At 46.6% G+C, this 15,143-nt stretch overlaps 2 long non-coding RNA genes across 2 annotated transcripts; one reads left to right on the top strand and one right to left on the bottom strand.

Moving 5' to 3' along the window:
• Positions 1-1,192: 1,192 nt before the first annotated feature.
• LOC119469865 lies at positions 1,193-10,224 on the bottom strand. The gene is made up of 2 exons (XR_005198715.1): positions 6,945-10,224; positions 1,193-6,799 (listed from the first exon to the last, which is right to left on the bottom strand). It is a non-coding gene; the product is annotated as an uncharacterized LOC119469865 (long non-coding RNA).
• On the top strand, positions 9,562-10,120 carry LOC119469864. The gene is made up of 3 exons (XR_005198714.1): positions 9,562-9,623; positions 9,831-9,835; positions 10,062-10,120. It is a non-coding gene; the product is annotated as an uncharacterized LOC119469864 (long non-coding RNA).
• Positions 10,225-15,143: the final 4,919 nt, after the last annotated feature.

The following is a 15,143-nucleotide window of genomic DNA, read 5'->3' on the forward strand; positions in this document are numbered from 1 at the left end:
TAATGGCTCCTGCTTTGGCCAGAATGTCCTTTTCCAGTAGAGGAGCAGGGCTCTCAGCATCACGACACATGTGAAAAGAGTAGCGTTTCCCAGTTATAAGTTGGTGGGTGGGAGAAGCACCTAGTGACTAGTTGCCTTAGCACTCTTCGGTGTTGACAGACCTGCAGGACAACTGTCCGGGACAGAAGAGTAAAACTGAGAAGGCCACGCTGATGTCCAGGCCCTTTATGGTCAGCTTTACCCACTGTGTTACAGCGGACATCATTAATCATAGGCTTCTTCCTAGTCTTTCTTAATCCCTCTGCTATGCAAGTTAGAAAGTGCCTGCGATTCCAATTTCCCCGCTGAGTCCTGGTTCTAGTGGGGATCTTCACTAGGGACTGCCTGTTGACCTATAGGGAATTGCTGCCTTTCCTCTGATGTCATTCTATCATTTACCTGGCTTAAATACCAGAGACCCCCAAATTCTTGTGCTGCAGTTAAGCTGGCCTCTTTTTCATTGGGAGTTAATGGTTGACTCAGCAATAACATAGTACCTCTCCATGCCAGATCGAAAGACTGTCCTAATCCTTGCAAGACGTCTATGTATCCAACAGGATTATCTGAAAACTTTCCTAGATCAGCTTATTTCGCTTCAAATCTGGGAGAAGGGAATATGTACTTTGGTTGGGCCAGATTCCCCTCCTGCCACCTGTAGGGGGCATAATTTGGGCACTCAGACTATTTGTGCCTCCTTGATAGTCTCCTTGTAAGTCCTTTTGGGGGTGAAAGTTAGAGGAGGAGACTTGAGAGAGGAAGGAGCCATGGGGGAGTCACAGATACTGGGGCAATGCGGGGCCACTACCAATGGGACAGGCTACAAGCTCTGCATAATCACAGGTTATCCTTCAGGAAAAAGAAAGTTTGCACGTATGGGATTTTATTCTATTCACCCTCCCTATTACAGAAAAGATTCAATCGTAAGATAGCATTATAATTTCCACTTTCCTCAGGCGGCCAGCTTCTTTTTTAGGGTTTGGGGGTTAAATTGATTCCAGTTATCCAAGATGCACTTTAGAAGAGACTTGGCCTTTGGAAGGGTGGTGCCCATCTGGAATTATAATCTGGCATGTGCCGCGTCCAGCACTGCACAAGGATTTAAGGACCTAAGACGGAACAGTGGTGAATAAGAAAAGACACAGGCACGGACATCGAGAAAGCTGGGCCAGGTGGTCCGGAAAGTGAGGATGTCAGTCTCTCCAGCCCCGACTTCTCTCAGTGTACTTTATTTGTTCACAAAGCACATAGCAGAGGGAGGGTGCAGTTACTTAGAACAGCCTTTGGTTATCATCTTCATACTTCAGTTAACATTCTTCAGCTAAAAATGATCTTGCAGCACGGCCAGTGAAAGCTGGTTCTTTCTCTAAGCCTGTCTGTTCTACTCCAAGACATATACATCCTCCAGTGAAGTTCAAAGTTCACAGCAGCCTTGCTTCTGACACCCCCAGAGGGGGTGTGCTAGTCTGGCTCCCCACACCTCCCCCTTTACTGTTTTTTTGAAGTACAAGCATTACAAAAATTAACATTAAGCATTGCTACTCTTAATATGTAGGGTGTAGTACATTGGAGCAGACCACACAAAAATTCCATGTCCAAGCAGCATTCAATAGCAGGTGTCACCTTCACAACGAAGGCAAGCTAGATTTACAGCATTGTGGGGCAACGCTCAAAGCCTCAGGAGGGATTGCCGGCTAGGCACATCCCCAGTGTTTGCTGGCTTTACTGCGGCTGTGCCTGTCTTAGGTTGTCCTCCTCTGAGGATCTTACCCGTCATTGACTATCCAGCCATCCCTTTGGGTCCAGCATCACAGTCAGTATTATTTTTAGAGGACAATGGCCTTGCAAGTAATATTAGACCATATGCCACTAAGAAGTATATGCACCCACATTTCTTATTTCAGCTTTTGTCTGTGGCTTCTGCTAGGACTGATTCTGTGTGCCTCTTGTCTGTACAAACACCTCTTATTCTAATACCTATTTTACTGTCTGTAATTTTAAATGTAGTTTAGTTTACAGGATTTTGTTGTCTAGATTTTCACAAATGCAGACTGCTGCATATAACAAAAACAGAATAATTATACAGGCAACAAGTATCATGAACATCCAGAAGGCATGCCTCAGAATTCCAAAAGGATTAATCCCTGTAATTGACCCAGTGTCTTTTCTATTTTTGCAGGATCCTCTATATCAAGGTGTGCATGTTGTATTTCATCAAGTTCCCGATGTAATTTAATTAAATCACTGGTTAAATTATAACGGCCTTGAGTTCCGTGAAGTTGCTTTTTAACTGTTTTCCAATTCCACTTTGTATAATTCCAAACTGCAGGGGTCCCACAGATGGCAACATAATTACTGTGACATCTGAGCCTTGTCTTAATCTTATCATCTCCAGCTCATCTCCTGTAGACATAGTGGCTGCCTCAAGAGCTGCCAGTCTGGCCTCTAGCCTCCAGTCAATATCCTCCTGAGTGGCCATAAGCTGAGAAACATTTGATGTTAATTGATTTACAGAATAGGCTTTTTGAATAGTTTGAGAAAGTGAAATGGCAGCAACCATAGAACCGACAACAATTCCTATCAATGTCACAACACCAAAAATCAATAATCCCAATGCACTTTTACGTCAAGACAACATTTTTTCCATGTGTTGCAACACTGCCAAACCCCTGTCCTCACACCACTCTTCTGTTAAATTGACAGGAATGATCACATATACAGGCTGCTTTAACACCAGCAGGCTTTGTCCCTTACTATAAGTAGATACACAGGGAGTAAGATTACAATTTATACAAGACACATAAAATTCCCCTCCATGTGGAGTTACATTGACCTCCCCTGTTATAATCACATAAGGGCTGGGAACACAAGCCATTAGTCCATAGATATCATTGGTGAATGTGCTGGAAAAATTGACATGGTCCATGGCAGCGACCAGACACCACAGTTCCTTCTGCATTGTCCTGTGGTTTGCTGTTAAAATATTACTGATGAACTCTACAAACGACATATTTTGTTGATACCCAGCATGATCAATTGCATTATGTGACCAATCATACATTGTCCAACTTTTAGAAAGATTGTCTTACAGGGAGCACATCAGTACAGTTCTTTTATTTCAGAAAGCCTTTGAATTTTACCCCAGTCTTATGATGAGGATATTTCATGGTGGGGGGTGTGCTCGGGCTCCTGCTGTTGCCACTGTTCTGTCTGTACTGCTGTCTCCACTCGCCGGCCAGGCTCACCTGGTTCCCTGGGCCATGGAGCAAGCTCATCCGCCCCCCGCTGCCATGGAGCCCCCAGCACATTTCAGCCCCAGGCCACCATTTCGGGTCGTGGCCTGGTCCGGGTCCAGTGGCCCTGCGAACAGGGCTGAGGCCCGGCAGCCATCTGGCTCAGCCACTCATTCCCAGTTCTCCCTCCCCCCGACCCGTGCAGCCACAGTGGTGGCAAGTGCCCCAGGGGCCCGCCTAGCTGGGCCTTGGGGGCCACTCTAATCCTGCTCCCCCGCGCCCTCCAGCTCCACCAGGTCTCCATCAGGATTATCTGAGAACTTTCCTAGATCAACTTAATTTGCTTCAGATATGGGAGGGAGAAGGGAACCTGTACTTTGGTTGGGCCAGATTCCCTTCCTGCCGCCTGTAGGGGGCAAAATTTGGGCACTCGGACTATTTGTGCCTCCTTGATAGGCTCCTTTCCTTTTAAGTCCCTTTGGGAGGTGGGAGTTGGAGGGGTAGCTTCAAGAGGGGAAGAAGACATGAGGGATCCCAGATACTGGGGCAATACTGGGACACTACCAATGGGACAGAGGTTACAAGATTTGCCTAATCATGGGTTATCCTGCAGGGAAAAGAAAGTTTGCACGTATGGGATTTTATTCCATTTACCCTCCCTATTACAGAAAAGATTCCTTCCATTTTAAGGTAGCATTGTAATTTCCACTTTCCTCAGGTGGCCAGCTTCTTTTTTAGGGTTTGGGGGTTAAATTGATTCCAGTTATCCAATATGCATTTTAGAGGAGACTTGGCCTTTGGAAGGGTGGCGCCCATCTGGAATTATAAAGCACAGGGATGCCTGCACCTCTGATCAGCTTTATCCACAGTACCAAGAGCATCCCCTGGGTCTTAGAGACAGGTGCGTAATCACCACCTTTTTTTCTGTCCCCCTAGACCCACCAAAGAGGGCAAGAGGACTATCGGATTTCAGTGGCTCCTCTACCGATATGTCCTACATCCAGAGCAGTGAGATGTGACAGTGGGGTGCCACTGATGTTTTTAGGCCAGATTCCAATTAACATAAGCCCGTCCATAGAATTGTGCTACAAGGATAAATTGCTTGAAAAGTGCTCATGGACACATTAACTTGAAAGAAGGAGAGAGTTGTCCTGGGGCCAAGGATGGAATAAAAGCTTTCTAATGTTTCCTGCTGTCCCCACTTCTGATTAAAGCAAAAAGCTCCCCCGTCAGTGAGGGTTTAGAATCCTATTCTCCCATTTACTATGTTGGCCTAGAAGTTCTAATGCATGGAAAGCCGATCCCACACACCATCAGTGATAGGTATAGGGGCTAAACAGTGAGTTTGGGCTTTCTGGGGAGCAGAGGGCAAGATGACCCGCTGCCTCTGGGACCCACATAGCTTGCTCTATCGTCCTAGGGAGCACATTCTGGTTTGAAGACTAAGGGATAAGGTGAGAGACAGGTCTCAACATACCCCGCATGAGGATTTCCTTTCTTAAAGGCAGGAGGACACCAAGAACAGGGGATCTGAGACCGTCACCCAAAAAATCTTACAAGCCTACAGAGGAAGGCTGTGGCTTGGTCTGTAGGAAGAACCTTGTGAGAGAAAATGGAGAAGTCATCTTTTTAAGAAGATAAAGGCACCCAGGAGGTTAGGATCCAGCAAAGTGGGTAGAGCTCACATGGGTGGCTTTGCTTTGGGGATTTCCAACAGGGCCTTGGTCTCAACTGGACCCTAGGGTTAAGGCAGGGGGACATAAAAGGAGCTACTGAGGGAGGTACAGGTTCAGGCAGGAGAGCAGCAATGAGGTGTGGCTGTAGCCCAGGAACAGTGACGGAGGCAGACAATTTTGCTAAGATATCCCAGACTCACAGGGGAACTGACAAGTGGGGATGATCAGGAAAGAACGTGGAAAGCAGTGCTGGCCTAATTGACACCAGACTTGGGGAGTTTTGAGAGGCCTGGAGGTCTTGCCGTCAATTCCCACAACAGGTATGAAAGCCAAGGAGACAGGTCCTTGAAAAGAAGGCAGCGTGGGGTGGGTGCCTCCGTGTTGATTAAGAAGGGGATGGACTTACCTTCCATCATAAGAGTTACCCAAAGCTAAGCATCCGTGATGGTCCGCTGGGCCTCGGAGATGTTTGGGCAGCGTCGGTCTTCAGCTGCCAAGCCGATTTGATCTGGGAGCTTTGGGTTAGAGCTCCAGGACCTCTGGGAGCAGCAGCCGGGGCCCCGGACAGATGGGGCAGGGCTAAGGAGGAGTCCCTGGCTGTGGGTGTTCCTTGGCCCAGCGGCCAGGTTTCCCACACTTGAGGCAAGGTTCAGGAGGGGAGGCTGGACGCTGCAGTCTGGGCGCTCTGAAGTCTTTGTGAGCCAGTGGTGTGGCTGGGGTTTGTCTCACAGCAGAGGCAGCATCTGTAATTCTGAAACATGCTGCTGTTTGGCAGCTTCTTCTCAGTTATTAAACACCTTAATGGCAAATCGAGTTAGTTCCTGTTGTGGGATTTGAGGGCCAAATTTAAATGTTTGGAGCGTTTTAATGTCAGGGGCTGATTGGGTGATAAGCGCTCTTCAGGGGTGAGAGTAAGGATGGCATTAAAGTCACTCGAGGTGAGATTATAGGACTGAGTCAATTCTTGGAGGATCTGATGAAAAGGAGCCTAAACGTTGGCCGATTTGGGAAAGGTCAGATAAAGAGAAAGGAACATGCACCCAACTATGCCTTCGGCTCCAGCCTCCTCTCGAAGGGGGAACTGTTGGGCAGGGGCGGAGGAGGTAGCCATGGGACTAAACTGTAAGCCGGACCGGGTATGAGGTGGGAGGTGACAGGAGGGGCACAGGGTGGTGGGGTGCGGGCAGAGGAAGAGGAGGGAGGCTCTGGGGGGTTTGAGCCTGGATTGAGGTCTGGTTTGCACAGGAGGGGAGGAGAAAGGTCGGAAGGATCGATGGACAAGGGTTCTGGGTTACTGCTGGGGGCAGGAGGGGCCGATGGAAGGGGAGAAGGAGCAGAGATTAGGGAGGGTTAGTGTTAAAAAGACGCCTGGACGTCCGGCACCTTAGACCATTTATCTGCCCATTTGTTGACAAAAATTGTCTAGGTCTGGCAGAATAGAGAAATCGAAAGTGCCAGTTTCTGGCCATTTGGATTGAGGCCAGGCTGTGTTACAGAGATGTTCAGGTTTCAGATCCGGCGACAGCTGAAGTTTTAGGGTTTAGGATGCAGGCTAGAGGTGAGGACTGAGGAACAGAGGGCTGAGTGTTGCCCATAGCGATGAGGTAGTTTTAGGAAAGGAGTAGAGTGGAGACTAGGAGAAGGAGTGAGCAGCCACCAGCGTTTCAGTAGGCGTCCCTGACTGGTTCCTGGGCTGCACGTGGGACAGTGATCAAGGCAGGCATGCCGAGATTGACCAGACACCACGGGAAGAGTCTCGTCTTCCTGAGTCCGTGACCGACGTCGGAGTTCTTGAGCAAGAGGGAGAGATGTGTCTCCTCCAGCTCCACATGAATACAGGGTGTCTCTTCATCTCTACTAGAAAAAGAAAGACTTAAAGGGAAGAGAGAAAGAGGAAGAGAATTGTCTCCTTAGGATGTGAAGAGAAAGTGGGGAGGGGGAGGGAATTGTCTCCCGTTGTCTAAAGGAAAAGAGAGAGAAAGAGGGGGAGACTGCTTACCTGATCTGAAGGTGGCAGGAGCTCTTCGGCACGCTAAGCAGGAGCTGCTGGCCTGGTCTGATGTGTTGCGGTCTCAGGTGGGTCTCTTCCCAGAGGGGAAGGGGGACAGGAGGCTGATCTCCGCAAAGGAGCACCCTTGTCCTGGGTTTCCAGCACCGAATGTTAAAAACTGCGCTGTGAATGAAGAGACTCCCAAACAGGCTTTGCGTGAGCAGCGGGGCTGTTTATTCACCTGGGTGCAGGTGGGCTGAGGCTGAAAAGGGTGTCAGTGGAGGGCGATTGGATAGGAGTTGTTTTTATAGGTTTGGGGTGGGCACTGGAAAGTTACAGATGATGGTTTTTTGCAAGCTGGGAGGGGGTCGTAGGGTGTGGAGTCATGAGGCTGACCAAGCTGGGAGGGGGTCGTAGGGTGTGGAGTCAGGAGGTTAGCCAAACAACAGAAGAATGTTTCAGGTTAGTTAGGCGCTGAAGGGTTGATCATTTCTTCCAGGAACTCATCTGGAGTGTCTGCGCAGGTCACAGAGATTACCAAGCAGTTTATGGTGCAAGTCAGACCTTCCATTCCTGTCTTTTTATATGAGTAATATAAGGGATAAAGAAATGAAGAGTGGAGGGCAGTGGAATATTAGGAAGGCCGGCGTGGAGGGGTGATGGGGCGATGCTCCTCAGGGCTTCTTTGAGTGGGATTGGGGGTGGTGTGAACACCTAAAAATAAAGAATTTAGACTGCTGGGAGATCTCAGGGCAAGGGGTGATATTGTTGGGTTGTTAGAAGGAGCATTTGTCATACTGATTGATTAGTTATTCCTTATATATGATTTTGTAAGAACTGAGAGATTAATCGGAAAACACGGGTCCAAATAAGAGAAAAAAGATAGTATCAGAGGAGTAAGAAGTTGACTCCCAGTTAGAGTGTCCAGCCAGTCCAGCTAGGACCAGAGTAACCATTTGCCCGACTGGCAAGCTTTTGGGGTCTTTCAATTTACTGATGGCGTCATATATGAGGCCAGTCTGGTTTACATTAAACAAAAAAAATCTTCATTTAGGAGTAGACAAAGACATCCTTTTTCAGCAGTCAGTAAATCAAGACCTCTGCGGTTTTGGAGGACAACTACAGCTAGGGAATTTACTTGAGCTTAAAGAAGGAATAGCGATTGAGTTAATTCTGCAATGCCAGCAGAGAAATCATCAGAGGCTACGGAAGGTGCTGGTTGAAGTGCTGAGGCCTGCTATGCCTGTGCCGAGGGCAGTAGTAATTCCTAACCCTGCAAGGAAGGGGATTGATGGAATGACCCGCGTGGGGCTCGTCGGGACCACAAGGGGAACAGGGAGGCTTTTGTCCCTGTTCCCCGCGTGGATCTCGTCAGGACCACAAGGGGAACAGGGAGGCTTTTGTCCCTGTTGGCAAACTGAATTTTGGAAATAAGAGAAACTAGGATACAAGTGCCTGTCCAGTTGGTAGGAAGGCAGAGGTAAGAAGTACCACAGAGGAGAAAAGGCCCTTGGCTTAGACAGAACTGTAGGATTCAGCCCTACAGGGTCCTGTGAGCCCCTCTCCACTGGCGGGGAGATGAGAAACTGTGGAAATGAAGACACAGGACACAGAGATCGAGAGGAAGAGTTTGGGCCCAGGGGTCCACTGCCAACAAAAGCTCGGAGTCGGGCACTGGCCCCGAGTCCCTGGGCACCCTGACTTTTACTGAGTACAAAGCCGGGGCAGAGTAGGCAGGATGAGTCATTGGTGGTCAGTGACGGGCTCAGGTACATCACGAGTCTTGGAGATAGGGGCCCAGGTCTTTCACGTAACTGAGGTGAATAGAAAACCTAATGCATCAGCACTTTTCTCATATTTGTCAAGAAAGAACAAAGACATTAAGGTTTATGTTACTTTTACTGACTCTTTATCTTCTAAGAAAAAGAGGAGCCAGGTGCAGAAGCGGAACATGAGAGTAGACACGCAGGGTGACTGCTGAAGCCGGCACCGCATAGATACCGTCAAGCCCCCCATGTGTGTGGGCTTCCCTGGCAACCGCCAGGCCCGCCGCAAGAGCTTGGAGGAGCGGAGTTTTCTCCTAACTCCCCCGAGGAAGGAGACTTCTCGGTCATTTTGGACGTCTCCTTCCCTAGCTAGCTAAACAGCAGGCACTTTCCCAGAGTTGGCGCTGCCACACAGCCGAGGTGCCCTCCAGCAGCCCTTATGCGGGCATGACAGAGGGCTTAGAGCATCTTGCCTTAGGATCGCTTTGTTCACAATGTCACCTCAGCTCCATGCTTCATAACCTGATAGTCATTAGTTAAATTAAAAGGTTATATTGAGTATATTTGTGATTAAATATGAATAACTATGCGATTATTTGATTAAATATGGAAAGAACTATATCTAATTCTTTGCTAGTTCTGTATTCATACTCATATTTCTGTGATTACATATGAATAACCATGTGATTATGATTATATACAGGAATAACTATGTAACTATATCTCTAATTCTTTTCTAGTTCTGTATTCATATGGGAACAGGCCGAGGCTTCAGACCCTTGCCTCTGCACTTGCAGGGTCTCCCATGGGGTCCGCCCCATCCCGTCAGAACTGTAAGTGTAAACTGAAAAGGTCAGAAAGTGTTCTGAGGGGGCTGGGGCTTTGGACCCAAATGCCAAGGGAGCCAGCAAGGGCTGCGGCTGTTAAAGGTGATGGCGGATTTGGCAGGGTGCCTGTGTGGAGGGAGAGCTGTTGTTTTCACGGTGTATGAGGAGTGTGTGATAAAGTCACCACTCACTTTTGTTCACAAGATTGGGAATGAGCAGAGCACGGGAGCGAGATTAAGAGTGAAATATCAACTGTAATTTCCTGGAGGAAAAGTGTAAACCGGCAACTTAAAAAAAAGCAGGGCATGTAGAAGTAAATGAGTACAGTGAATTTGAGCAGTGAGACGAAAAATCACAGCAGCAGAGACTTTCTGAGGCGTGGTTTAAGCAGTGGGGGCGACTGCATAAAGCTGGAGAAGGTGAGGGTCTGAAAGTAAGCGTGGGAGGTGTGAAGAGGAGACTCAGCTTTGGAGGCTGTGAGAGCTAGAGAGGGTAGGTGGGGCAGAGCCTGTGATTTTGAGGGGTTCTAAGAGTATGGGGGGGGCAGCTGCTGCCGCGTGTAGGCATGAGGGCCAGCCCGGGACTGTGAGGGTAAGTTGTTTGTATAAAAAGCCTACAGGCCGTGGGTCTGGCTCCTATGTGAGAATGCTGTGTCAGTAAAGACCGTAGAGACAAGCGCATTTGCTTTTTGATTAAATTTAGTTAAAGGGCCTGGGAGAGTTCTGTGCTCTGATGGTGAGCGATATGAAAAGGAAACTTTTTGTTGTGCTGCTTGCTGTAAGGAGTTGAATAAAAATTAAGCTGGCCATCTGTCACATCTGAATTAAAGCACATTCAGTATTTAGAGCTGCTTGCACTACATAGGCTGAATTAGAAATTATGTTTACAGGTTGTTTAAATGTTCGTAAAACCTTAATTACCGCTGTTAACTGGGCTCTTTGTGCTGACAAATAATGAGTTTGCCACACTTTTTGTTGCAGCCCCACAAAAGCACCATTGCCACTGCTGCAGTCATTAGTAAAGAGTGACAGCCCCTTCCATGGGATATCTTTGAGTGATAGAAGGTAGTACNGCTGCCACACAGCCGAGGTGCCCTCCAGCAGCCCTTATGCGGGCATGACAGAGGGCTTAGAGCATCTTGCCTTAGGATCGCTTTGTTCACAATGTCACCTCAGCTCCATGCTTCATAACCTGATAGTCATTAGTTAAATTAAAAGGTTATATTGAGTATATTTGTGATTAAATATGAATAACTATGCGATTATTTGATTAAATATGGAAAGAACTATATCTAATTCTTTGCTAGTTCTGTATTCATACTCATATTTCTGTGATTACATATGAATAACCATGTGATTATGATTATATACAGGAATAACTATGTAACTATATCTCTAATTCTTTTCTAGTTCTGTATTCATATGGGAACAGGCCGAGGCTTCAGACCCTTGCCTCTGCACTTGCAGGGTCTCCCATGGGGTCCGCCCCATCCTGTCAGAACTGTAAGTGTAAACTGAAAAGGTCAGAGAGTGTTCTGAGGGGGCTGGGGCTTTGGACCCAAATGCCAAGGGAGCCAGCAAGGGCTGCGGCTGTTAAAGGTGATGGCGGATTTGGCAGGGTGCCTGTGTGGAGGGAGAGCTGTTGTTTTCACGGTGTATGAGGAGCGTGTGATAAAGTCACCACTCACTTTTGTTCACAAGATTGGGAATGAGCAGAGCACGGGAGCGAGATTAAGAGTGAAATATCAACTGTAATTTCCTGGAGGAAAAGTGTAAACCGGCAACTTAAAAAAAAGCAGGGCATGTAGAAGTAAATGAGTACAGTGAATTTGAGCAGTGAGACGAAAAATCACAGCAGCAGAGACTTTCTGAGGCGTGGTTTAAGCAGTGGGGGCGATTGCATAAAGCTGGAGAAGGTGAGGGTCTGAAAGTAAGCGTGGGAGGTGTGAAGAGGAGACTCAGCTTTGGAGGCTGTGAGAGCTAGAGAGGGTAGGTGGGGCAGAGCCTGTGATTTTGAGGGGTTCTAAGAGTATGGGGGGGGGCAGCTGCTGCCGCGTGTAGGCATGAGGGCCAGCCCGGGACTGTGAGGGTAAGTTGTTTGTATAAAAAGCCTGCAGGCCGTGGGTCTGGCTCCTATGTGAGAATGCTGTGTCAGTAAAGACCGTAGAGACAAGCGCATTTGCTTTTTGATTAAATTTAGTTAAAGGGCCTGGGAGAGTTCTGTGCTCTGATGGTGAGCAATATGAAAAGGAAACTTTTTGTTGTGCTGCTTGCTGTAAGGAGTTGAATAAAAATTAAGCTGGTCATCTGTCACATCTGAATTAAAGCACATTCAGTATTTAGAGCTGCTTGCACTGCATAGGCTGAATTAGAAATTATGTTTACAGGTTGTTTAAATGTTTGTAAAACCTTAATTACCGCTGTTAACTGGGCTCTTTGTGCTGACAAATAATGAGTTTGCCACACTTTTTGTTGCAGCCCCACAAAAGCACCATTGCCACTGCTGCAGTCATTAGTAAAGAGTGACAGCCCCTTCCATGGGATATCTTTGAGTGATAGAAGGTAGTACGCATGAGGTTAATTTTAAAAACTGAAAAATTTATTTTTAGGATAATGATTATCAATTATTACAATGAAACCTGCCAAGCTAACCTACCAATTTTGTGAATTAATCTAGGCTTGTTGAATTTGATGTTTGTCTAAAGGAACAATAATTTTACTAGGGTTATATCCATGTAGTTTTGTAGTTCCAAGTTTTTCCTGTCCTACAAGCATGGCAATTTGATTCAAATATGTGATAAAACTGTTTGATGTACTGTGAGGCTGAAAAAGCCATTCTACTAAATTATTCTGTTGAACAATAACGCCTGCAGGGAATGTTTAGTTGGGAAAACTGACGCCTATAAAGTTGGTGAGGATCTATGCATTCTACCTAGGCTTGCTGAAGTTTTGCTTCAATTAACTTAATTTTTCCTAATGCCTCTTTAGACAAAGGACATTTGTTATTTACATCAGGGTCACCTTGTAAGGTAAAAAAGAGATGAGACATGGCATAGGCAGGTATTCCTAAAGTAGTACAAATCCAATTAACATCTTCTAGTAATTTTTGAAAATTATTTAAAGCTTTTAAATTGTCCCTTTGAATTTGAATCTTTTGTGGCCTGATAGAGCTACATTCTACTTTCATTCCTAGATATTGAAAAGGGGTAGTAGTTTGAATTTTGTCTAGAGCAATAATTAATCCAGCAGTTTCTACAGCAATTTCCAATTGTTGATAGCATTTTAATAACTCCTCTCTGGTCTCAGCCACACACAAAGTATTATACACATAACGTATGATATAACAGTTCTTGAATTGTTCCCTAAGGGGCTGAGTTGCTCTACCAAAAAAAGTCTGACAAATAGTAGGACTATTTAGCATATCTTGGGGAAGAATTTTCCAATGATCTCTCTCGGCTGGTTCCTTTTACTGCCAGGATAGTAAAAGCAAATGTTCCATAATTTTGAGCAGCTAAAGGAATGGTGAAAAAAAAGTTTTTAAGATCTATTACTGAGAGGCCAATTTTTTGGAGTCATGGTTGGAGAAGGTAGCCGTGGTGGAGCCCTCCCATGGGCTGAATTACTGCAGCAACAGCTTTTAAATCTTAACATTCTCTGTTTTCCTGACTTCTTTCTAATTACAAATACAGCTGAATTTCAAGGGGAAAAGGAAGTTCTATTTGTCCTTTTGTAATTGCTCCTTGTTAGGGACAGGCCGCCTCAGAAAACCCCCTCCGTGGAAGCTGCCCCCTTCCCCCACTCTGCTTGCTCCGCAGCTGCATTCCTGAGCCCCTACCAAGGGGCCACATCAAGGCTACCAGACGCGCTGCCATTAAGCAAAGCCTGATGACAGGCATCCGGGCAGCTCCAGGACGGGGAAACCACATGTTAGTTACCCACACTTGTAAATTACTGTTTGTCACGTCTGTAAAAAATCCTGGTTTCTCTTTTTTAAAATCTGCCGCCATAAAAGTCACAGGATGATGTATTGTGGGTCTGTTACAAGGTGACAAACTATCTCTGTGCCTGTTACCAGCAGATAGATGACCTCAGTCCTGAAACTCCCTCACGCTCCTCTCAGACCTTTTAGCCCCTTGTTTTCTAAGCTCGGAGCTGCCTCCTCTGATTGTTACGGAGCAGCCCGGCAGCTGAATAAAACCTGTTGCCTGACTTTGGGTCTACTCTCCTTTCTCTCGGCCATCCTTACACTCCTGAACAGGTTGTTTGAAAGCCTCCAGCTTTTCTTGTTTCAGCGGCCATTGTTCTACCCAAACTGGTTTGGCAGTCAGCCAAGGAAGAGGAATGGGAGCCAGAGGGTCAACAATGGCCGCTCCTAAAAATGATATCCTAGTCCAGTTTGGCCTCTGTCCCCAAATTTCTAAAAGCTTAGTTTTGCCATTTTTGTAGGTAAGGGCCCCACAGGGTGGTGGGGTGTCCCTTATGCTGTACAGAAGCGCAGGATCTGAGAAATAAAGAGAGGACACAGAAGTACAAGGAAAACACAGCTGGACTGGGGGGCACGGCACGCCACCTATAAGCAGAGACAGATGAGGCCCTGAATGTCCAGAGGCGTCTGGATTTATTGTGTATAGGTTAGAGGGCAGGGTAGTGAGTGAAGTTATCTTTAAGGATAGTGATAGGGTCATGAGCAATAAAACAAGGGGTCCACCCGCAACAGGTCACCTAGGCTAGGAGGTGGAAACTGCGCAGCAAGGGGTCCATTCCCATTAGGTCATTGAGGCAAGGAAGTGGGCTGTGTGCAGTAAGGGAATCCACCCCCATTAGATCACCGAGGCATGGAGGTGGGCCGTGCCCAGTGAAGAGTGTGCAGTGTGCAGTATTTCTATCAATGGGCATGCTACTCTTAAGAAGATGTATAGGAGGACGTTTAAGTCTCACAGCAGTGACAGAGCTGACAGGGTCTACCGCCACCTGCTGGCAGCTCCCAATGAGTTCTATCGGAGAATGCTTTTCCAGCAGCTCAGTAACAAAAGCTGATAAAGTTCACAGTCACGAAGGTGCGATTATCCAGAGGGGTTTTGAGCTCTCAGATGCTTGAGGGATTGCCAGTCTGAGGGCAGCCTTCCACAAGAACTGGACGCAAGGTCCTACAACTCCTTTATCAGGAGGAGTGGCTCTTGCCCCAAGCCTGCCATACAGCAGGTATCTTTACGATACTGAAGGCTGCCACCTGGGCCATGGAATCTTGTCCTGGTATAACTGTTTTTCCCTTAAATCATGCTCTGCACTGTGTCTGCTCCAGACATTCCTCTGACTATAAGTTGCTTATTCCTTAATTCATGCTCTGTACCACATCTGCTCTAGGCATTCCTCCGATTATAAACTGAGATATAGATATATCTAGGAAAATAACTGAGTGGTAAGATATTCTTTAGGCACTCATTCTATGAACTAATATGATTATATATAGAGAATTAGATAAAACGAAATAACTGAGTAGTAACACTATAAACTGAGATATTCTTCAAGCCCTAATTCTATAAACTAATATATGATTATATATACAGGATTATACAAAAGGAAGTAATTGAGTAGTAACACTATAAGCTGAGATAA

The sequence above is a fragment of the Cebus imitator genome, unplaced genomic scaffold (genome assembly GCF_001604975.1).
Source record: "Cebus imitator isolate Cc_AM_T3 unplaced genomic scaffold, Cebus_imitator-1.0 Scaffold918, whole genome shotgun sequence".
Lineage (NCBI taxonomy): Eukaryota > Metazoa > Chordata > Mammalia > Primates > Cebidae > Cebus > Cebus imitator.